General features: G+C 35.3%; 1 non-coding gene across 1 annotated transcript; it reads left to right on the top strand.

Moving 5' to 3' along the window:
- The first annotated feature begins 8,859 nt into the window (after positions 1–8,859).
- On the top strand, positions 8,860–8,966 carry LOC131183696 (small nucleolar RNA R71). Its single transcript, XR_009151733.1, has one exon. It is a non-coding gene; the product is annotated as a small nucleolar RNA R71 (small nucleolar RNA).
- Positions 8,967–9,265: the final 299 nt, after the last annotated feature.

The raw sequence follows: 9,265 nt of genomic DNA, 5'->3' as shown, positions 1-9,265 counted from the left end.
TGGCCAGAAGAGTTAGAAGAACTCCGGGGTTAAGTGTGCTCGCTTGAGAGAAATCCTAGGATGAGTGACCTCCTAGGAAGTTCTCCATTCCACCTATGGGATAAAACCTTGAGGCTCAGGATGGGGTGGACCAAAGCAGATAATCCCTCTAGTGGTTGGAGCAAGGGCATTACAAATGGTATCAGAGCCCAACCCCCTCTAGTAGATGTGTGGTTCAAGGACGAACCATGGGAAAGCTGGTGGGCCTGTAACAACTCGACCCGGGAAAGTGATCCGATGATGAGGGTGAGGAGTGGCATAAGAGAGTAAACTCTCAGCAGGCTTCTAGGATAGTGATACGGTGTGTCCGCAAGTGCACGGGTCACAGTAGTATAGTTTTAAAAATTGATATCGATCCCACAGGGAATTGTGCTTAAATTGGAAATAAAAGTATAAGCTAATTAGAATGACAAAAATTAAAAGATATTAAAAATAAAATCTAAAAATTAAAATTAAGACAAAAATTAAAGATGTAAAATGAAATTTGGAATTAAAATTGGTATTTAAGGAATTAATGCTAAATCAAACAATTAACTAAAATTAATTAGACTAGATTACCAAAAATTAATTTGAAATTTCTATTTATGAAATTAAGAAGAATTAAATCTAAAAAAAAATAAAGTAATTCTAGATATTGGATTTAAATTGAAATTGCTATTTATGAGATTTGGAGAATTTATATCTAATTTCAATGAAAAATAAATTGATTCTAGAGATTGGATTTTCAATATTGTTTGCATGTGATTTTTCCCTAATTTAGCCAAACACATGAGAATTGCAATTTTGAGGGAAATCAATTCTTAAATTTTTGAAACCTTTTTCAAGCATCTCAAAATTGGTTTTCATTAAATCAAACCCTGTTTTCACGGTATTTCAAATCTAACAAAAACCCAATTAATGCTCTAATTGATTTTTGGAAAGTTCCCCTTAATCTTCTTAGCTTATTTCTAACACCAAGAAAATAAAGTTTATTGCAAGATTATCCATCCCCAATATTCACTTTTCAGTCCATCTATTAAGGATTAAAACTTAACTTAATGAGGGCCCAATCATCAAGCAAGGAAATAAGCACACAAGCAATAAATCAAAATATAACAATATTCATTTAAATGGCTAAATCAGTTCAAAACCACAAAACAAATCAATATTTACAAACCCATCTCTAGAATCTCAATCAACTACTCACAAATCATTGTTTAAAAATAAACCCAAATGAAGAAATGAAGAAATAATGGAAATGTAAGCTAAAAGGGGTAGAAAAACCCAGCAGATTTGCAGCAGGATCTCTGCAGAAAAGTGCAGAAACTTGATCCTTGCTGCTGCTGGAAGAAGATGCAGAAAGTGCTCCTCCTTTTCCCTCTTTCTATCTTTCTAAAAATGACTCCCTTGCTCTCTATATGGAAAGAAAGTGATAAAATGGGTCTTTATATAGGCTAAGGGACTGTTCTAGAATGGGTAAAAGGGGGAAGGATCCAGAAAAGGTGAGGTAAAAGGTAGAGTAACGAAATGCCACGTCAACAATTTTCCGATAAAAGCGACATAAGTAAGTCGGTTGTGTCGCGGGTTGTGTCGTTCTCGGTGTGAATATCTGACGATCGACACAACCTTCGACATAAGCTAATTTGGTTGTGCTGCAGGTTGTGTCGCTCTCGGCCATTTTTAACTCAACTTCAAAATCTTTGCATTTCGACTTTAATCTCCTCCAAATGGCTATTCTGATCAAAATTCATCAAATTTCTCCAGATTTAACCTACAAAGCAAATAAATTCAAAAATTAAACTAAGAAACGTGAAAATTGTAAAATTGACTAAATATATACTAATATCTATAATAATGGCTATGAACAAGGGTAAATTATGTGCAAAAATTACTCCTAAATGATGATCTAAAATGCATGCATCAAATTCCCCCATACTCAAACTCTTGCTTGTCCTCAAGCAAAATTTCATTGAAACTCATTTGGAAGGGAATAGAATCAGTCTTTGAAAACACAAAATTCACTAATCCAAACTACCAACTTACCTCTAGCCACCAACATTCCAAATTCCTACCAGCAAAAGCACAAAGAATGAAGCAAGCACTCTCAACTATTACAGAATAGCTAAGAATTAACCAATCAACCCAAGCAACAAATACCAACCAACTACAAGAGTCAATTGTGCCAAAACAAACCTAAATGAAATAGATAGCCAATGTGTCTCAAATAGATGGTGAGTAATGTATGGAAGGTTATATTGCCAAACCCATATGCAAGCATAAAAGATCTAACTCTACTAATGTAACAAGCATCTTTCAAAGAATCATTAGGTCTTTTTAAGGGTTGTAATGGGGTCTAATAGGGTAAGATTGTGGTTAACAAAGAAAGGGAATAAGGTAAACAAAATATGAGAATAATATTAATCATGAAACTCAAAGTGCATCCATTTTTTTTTTTTTTTTTTTTTTTTTTTTTTTAATATCAAGAGGAAAGAAATTCACAATGAATCTCAAGTGCTAACACAATAAAGGGACTACTTTTATAATATATTTTTTTATTTTGCATGTGTCCCTATTTCATGTCACACCCAAAATTACCTTTGGGATATTTTGGTGACCTTTTCAACTTTTCACAATTACTCTAGCACTTTTCAAGATGTTTCAATCCTCCGAGCCTTTTTTTTTTTTTTTTTTTTTTATATCATTATCATTTTTTTATGCACTTAATTGCTAAAATACTATTCTCATAGATAGGTGGTAGTGTTTAGGTTTAATGGCTCGGTAAATAATTTGGGTTCCAAAGAAATTAGGGAATTAAGGTTCAAGGGGGTTTGCAAGGGTTAAAATGAAATTAAGGTAGGTTAAGGCTAAATGTGAGGTTTAAAATATGAAGAAATGCCTAAATCATATTCTTATCAAATGCAAGTTAAAAATTTCGCTTTGAAAGATCTAAGATGCTTGTTCTAGGAATGGTGAGACGACAATGACCATTTTCTTTCTTAAAGGCTTATCTAGACACTCAAAACTCAAAATAACTAATCAGAATCTGTATACCTAGATGAATGTATTAATTTTCAGCTATTAAGTAAGAGAAAGAATAATGCTTAAGACTTTGTACCCAGCTGGAACTTTCATTCCACTAACCATCTAAAGACAAGTTGGATTGCTTGAATAAGTGGCTTATGGAATCCAAAGACTGGTTTAAAAATTCAAAAATTGTGAATGAATGAATGAAATGCATGAGTGTATAAATGTATAGTCAACCTATATGCAACTAAGTACTAAGTATATATGAAGCTATATGCAGTGTATATATGTGAATATGTACAAGTATGAAGTAATGAGTGTGTCGCTATATGCAAATGAAAAGGAAAAATAATTTTTGCAAGGAAAAATAATTTTTGCAAAAAATTTACCCTCTCCCCCATACTCAGAATGAACATTGTCCTTAATGTTAAAAATGTGCAAGGAATGGGATAATTTGGCTATATGTGCATAAAGAATTATTACCCTGTTGCATAAGCGATAGCACAACTTGTGTTGAAAATGACACAAGCTGAGATAAGAAGTGTTACCTCATTGAAGTGCAGCCAATTTAATTAGATAAAATTTGGACAGCTGCTGCACTCATTACAAAAGAAACAGTGCAATGGAATCCATTAAATCAATTAAACTCAAAAAGTTGAAATAGGAAGTTAAGCGCAAAAATATAGCCATCAAGTGTAAATCCGAAATAGCAAATCAAAGCAAGTGAGCAATTGTACTAAAGATGTAAAAGAAAAATGTACGTTATGAGGAACTAAAAAAAACTGAATAAGTAAACAGTTCAAGAAAAACAACACAAACAAAATATTAACTAAATAAGTTCAAAATACTAATTAATTAAGCAACGAAATTAAAGACATGAAATGTTTTTTTTTTTTTTTTTTTTTTTTTATGCTCATTTGCTTGCAATGCATTGCATCCCATCTGCACAAGGAAATTAGAACAATGTTAAACTCTGAATAAGGAGTATAGAAAAACTTAAAACAAATATATAAAAGAAATAAAGAATTAATGGAAAATTATGAGTTATGTACAAAAATGCTAAGTTTAGGTCTTTAGCTTGACCATACTCACTCAAAATTTCATGGAGAATGAGAAAGATAGCAAGTTGCTATTTTCTCAATTGGCTCACCAGCTGAATAATGCCTCAACCTTTGCCCATTTACCTTGAAATTACCCGATTTTTCACCAAAGATTTCCACAGCACCATGAGGTAAAACTTTCAAAATTTTAAATGGACCTGACCACCTTGATTTTAATTTTCCTGGAAAAAATTTCAACCTTGAATTGAATAAGAGAACCAAATCTCCTTCTTTAAAGTCCTTTTTCTTGATATGCTTATCATGCCATTTTTTTGTTCTTTCTTTATAGATCCTAGCATTTTCATAAGCATCAAGTCTCAATTCTTCTAACTCATCAAGTTGCAAAAGTCTTTTATGTCCAGCAGCTTGTAAATCAAAATTGATTGCTCTTATGGCCCAATAAGCTTTATGTTCTAACTCTACGGGCAAATGGCATGATTTCCCAAAAACTAACCTATAAGGTGTAGTTCCTATGGGGGTTTTAAATGCTGTTCTATATGCCCAAAGAGTGTCATCTAATTTAAGGGACCAATCTTTTCTGGACTTATTGACAGTTTTCTCCAAGATTTGCTTGATTTCTCTATTTGTGATTTCTACTTGGCCATTTGTTTGAGGGTGATATGGTGTGGCAATCCTATGCTTTACCCCATATTTTCTCATCAATTTTTCAAATTGGTGGTTGCAAAAATGGCTACCACCATCACTGATTATGGCACGTGGGGCACCAAACCTGGTCAAAACAAATTTTTTCAGAAATTTCACAACAACTTTTGCATCATTGGTAGGTGTAGCAATAGCTTCTACCCATTTAGATACATAGTCCACCCCTACCAAGATATATTTATTCCCATAAGAAGATGGAAATGGCCCCATGAAATCAATTCCCCACACATCAAATAATTCAACTTCTAATATGGACTGTTGGGGCATCTCATCTCTTTTGGAAATGTTGCCTACCCTTTGGCACCTATCACACTTGCTTACAAAGTCTCTCACATGTTTAAACATTTTAGGCCAATAGAAACCTGATGTCAAGACTTTTTCAACAGTTTTTGAGACACTAAAATGACCAGCATATTCAGAGGAATGACAATGGTAAATAACATCATGCATTTCTTCCTCTGGTATACATCTCCTAATTATTCCATCATTACATCTCCTAAACAAAAGAGGTTCTTCCCAAGAATAAAATTTAACATCATGCAAGAATCTTTTCTTTTGCTGCCAAGATAAATCAGGTGGCAAGACACCACAAGATAAGAAATTCACAATATCAGCAAACCATGGAAGTGCAGAATTCAACACATACAACTGCTCATTCATGAAAAATTCATCAATTTGCACAATTTCATCACCTTTATTTTCAGTTTTTATCCTAGAAAGGTGGTCAGCCACCACATTCTCAACACCCTTTTTATCTCTTATTTCCAAATCAAATTCTTGAAGTAATAAAATCCATCTAATCAACCTAGATTTAGCTTCTTTCTTGCTCATTAAATACTTTATTGCTGCATGATCAGTGAAAACAATTACCTTTGAGTTGACCAAATAAGAACGGAATTTATTAAGTGCAAATACTACCGCAAGGAACTCCTTTTCAGTTGTAGCATAATTGACTTGGGCTTCATCAAGGGTTCGGCTTGCATAGTAAATGGCATAAGGTTTTCTCTCTTTTGGCCAGGGCGGCTCAACGAGAAACTCGCTTGCATCACACATGATTTCAATGGCAAAGTCCAATCAGGGGTTGCATGATAGGAGTATTGTTAATGCCGTCTTTAACCTGCAAAAAGCAACCATACAATCTTGATTAAAATCAAATTTAACATCATGATTCAAAAGATTTGTTAAGGGTTTAGCAAGTTTAGAAAAATCCTGAATAAATCGTCGGTAAAACCCGGCATGTCCAAGGAAACTTCGCACTCCTTTGACAGTGGTTGGAGGGGGCATTTTTTCAATAATTTCTATTTTAGCTCTATCCACTTCAATTCCCCTATTGGAGATCAAATGCCCTAAAACGATCCCCTCTTGGACCATAAAGTGGCATTTCTCCCAATTCAACACCAAATCATTATCAGCACACCTCTGCAAAATTTTAGACAAATTAGTCAAGCATGAATCAAAATTAGTGCCATATACTGAAAAGTCATCCATGAAGACCTCCATAATTTCTTCAATAAAATCAGAAAAAATGGCCATCATGCACCTTTGAAATGTGCCAGGCGCATTACACAATCCGAATGGCATCCTTCGATAGGCAAAGGTGCCATAGGGACCGGGATAGGTAGTTTTTTTCTTGGTCATCAGGATGTATTGGAATTTGAAAGAAACCAGAATATCCATCTAAGTAACAAAAGAATGAATGCTTGGCTAATCTCTCTAACATTTGATCCATAAAAGGAAGGGCAACTGTCACCCCACCTTTCTTTGGTACAACATGCACAGGACTAACCCACTCACTGTCAGAAATGGGGTAAATAATTCCAGCAGCTAGTAATTTTAGGATTTCCTTTTTCACAACATCCTTCATTGTAGGATTCAATCTTCTTTGGTGTTCAATGGAAGGTTTACTATTTGGCTCAAGGAAAATCCTATGCATACAAACTGTTGGACTAATTCCCTTTATATCATCAATTGCATAACCCAAAACTCTTCTATATTCTCTCAAAACTCTCAACAATTTTTCTTTCTCAATATCAGTCAAACATGCATTAATTATAACAGGATATGTTTCATTTGGTCCAAGAAAAGCATACCTGAGGTTGGAAGGAAGAGGTTTAAGATCTACCTTTGGGGCATCCTCTACCTTTAATGATGGTGGTTTGATCTCCAAATTTTGCACTCCTTCAAGTTGAAAAATTGTGGCTTCAGGATGTGGTGGAGAACTCTCCAAGTGTTGTGCAAAAGCAGCTATGTTGTGATTATCATCATCAATGCTCCCTCCTTGGACTAATCAATTTTCAAGTGTTTCTTGTGGTTAGCTTTTTATGAAATGCTCTTGAACAATCTCATCAATAATGTCTACCCGCAAACAAGACTCAACTTCTTCATGTTTCCTTTTCATGGCTGGATTGATGTTGAATATCATTTGATCATCTCCCACTCTAAGTGTCAATTGCTCACCCTTCACATCAATTAATGCACCAGCTGTTGCCAAGAAGGGTCTTCCCAATAAGATAGGAACTTTTGTGTCTTCTTCCATATCCAAAATGACAAAGTCTACCGGAATGTAGAATTTCCCAACCTTGATAGGCACATTTTCAAGAATGCCTTCCGGATACTTAATTGAACGGTCAGCCAATGAAAGATACATGTTTGTGGGCTTCAACTCTCCCATATTCAACTTCTCATATATTGAAAGAGGCATTAGGCTGACGCTAGCTCCAAGGTCACATAAAGCATTTGCCACACAATTATCACCAATATGACAAGGAATGGAAAACACACCCGGATCTTTGAGTTTGGGAGGTAACTTCTTCTGGATTATAGCACTGCATTGCTCTCCCAAGTTGATGGTGTCATAATCTTCTAGTCTTCTCTTGTTGGAAAGAATCTCCTTCAAAAATTTGGCATAACTTGGCATTTGGGATAGTGCCTCAGTGAATGGCACATTGATATACAACTTCTTTAGCACTTCAAGGAATTTGCCAAATTGTTTGTCTAGTTTATGCTTGATGAATCTTTGAGGGTAGGGAAGGGTGGGCTTGTAAGGTTCAGGTGGGATATATGGTTTTTCTCCCTCATCTTGCTCACTTTTGCTTTCTTCGCCCTTTTCATTTTTCTTACTCTCAACTGAATTTTCTTCTTTTGTGCTCTCTTTTTCTTCTCTCTTATTTTCACTCTCTTGACCAACTTTTTTACCACTTCTCAAGGTTACAACCTTACATTGTTCATGAGGGTTTTGTGGTTGGCTAGGTAGTTTCCCATAGGAATTGCTTCCTGATGAGCTTGCTTGTTGCGCCAATTGAGTCTCCAACATGCGGTTGTGGACTTGTAATTGATCCATGGTTTGTCTCATGTGTTGCATTTCTTCCTCCAATTTGCTATTCATTTTGCTTTGTTCAGCAAAAAATTTCTCCATCATGTTCTCCAAGGTTGGCTTCGGTTCATGAGGTGGAAGGGATTGTTGTGCTCTTGCTTGATATCCAGGTGGTGGTTGCCTTGTGGGCTGAAATTGAGGCTGAAATTGAGGCTTGTTCTGCTGCATAAACTGCTGGTTATGAGCATAATTTGAGCTTTGGCCTTGTTGAGCAAAAGTTGCTTGTGGTCTCCATGTTGAGTTGTTCATATTAGAATAAGAATTTCCCATAGGTTTTTGTTGATAACCTCCTGCATAAGCAGCTTGCTCTTGCAAATAATCATCACCATAAGAAGAATAATCAACTCCACAACTTTGAGTTCCATTCGTGAAGGCAACTTGTTGCATAGTTGTAGGAGTTGAGGTTGTTGCCTTTGTGCAAAAATCACTAAGAAGCTGAGTCAACTGATCAAATTTTGCATTCATGTAGTTAACTGAGTCAAGTTCATAGATCCCAGCTTTCTTTGGCTCAAGTGCTCTAGGATTTCCCCATAAATGGGTATTATGAGCAATCTTCTCTAATAGATCATAGCATTCTTCACTTGTCATTCTCATGAAATCTCCTCACCTTGTGAATCAATTGTGTTTCTTATGGCTGGAGTAACTCTGGTGTAGAAATTTTGAACAATCATCCATTTGGGTATTTCATGATAAGGACATTGCCTTTCAAGCTCCTTAAATCTCATCCAAGATTCATACAAAGTTTCATCATCCCTTGGTTTAAAAGCTACCATCAAATTCCTCAAATGAGTGGTTTTCCCAGGTGGGAAAAATTGAGATAGAAAAGCTTGAGATAGCTGCTCCCAAGTAGCTATAATAGCTTGTGGCAGTGAGTCATACCACTCCAATGCTGAATTCCGAAGAGAGAATGGAAATAATGTGAGCCGAATAACTTCATCAGAAACTCCAGGTTGTCTTTGTGTACCACATATCATCAAAAATTTCTTCAAATGAGAATGAGGATTTTCAAGTGGGCTACCTCCAAATTGTGAATTCTGAACCATTTGAATAAGACCAGTTTTTAATTCAAATTGATTAGCTCCAATGA

This window comes from Hevea brasiliensis, chromosome 9 (genome assembly GCF_030052815.1).
Source record: "Hevea brasiliensis isolate MT/VB/25A 57/8 chromosome 9, ASM3005281v1, whole genome shotgun sequence".
NCBI lineage: Eukaryota > Viridiplantae > Streptophyta > Magnoliopsida > Malpighiales > Euphorbiaceae > Hevea > Hevea brasiliensis.
Note: the sequence above shows the minus strand (reverse complement) of the source record. Positions and strands in the feature narration are given on the sequence as shown.